The sequence below is a fragment of the Arachis ipaensis genome, chromosome B03 (assembly GCF_000816755.2).
Source record: "Arachis ipaensis cultivar K30076 chromosome B03, Araip1.1, whole genome shotgun sequence".
NCBI classification, from domain to species: domain Eukaryota; kingdom Viridiplantae; phylum Streptophyta; class Magnoliopsida; order Fabales; family Fabaceae; genus Arachis; species Arachis ipaensis.
In genome coordinates this window covers 126,484,435-126,484,860 of record NC_029787.2, presented here as the reverse complement: position 1 = coordinate 126,484,860, position 426 = coordinate 126,484,435, and positions in this window count along the sequence as shown.

Genomic DNA, 426 nt, shown 5'->3' with positions numbered 1-426 from the left:
AATTTTTTTATATTTATTTAAATAAATTAATAAATTAATTACTAGATTAAACTAAATTGGTTAACCTACTGCTAATTACTAGTTACTACTATAATTCTTATTCTATAAAAGATGGTTGAATATTATTTTAGTTAGTTAGGTGGCTGGTTTGGAGGGAAAAAAATAGCCAAATAATTAAAAGAAATATATTTTGAATATCATGATGTGTTTAAAATAATTTCAAGATATGAATATGTTGAATATTAATCTATGGCATAAAGTGATGATGTCATTAGGTTCTCGTTCATGTAAATGATTCACTTGCTAGCAAATCTTTTATATATATATTAGTCAAAAAGGAGCATTACACTAAGTTATTTGGTTTTAGATGAATTTTATTTTGTTATATATATATTTTTTTACTTTTCAGAAGACACAAAATGTGAT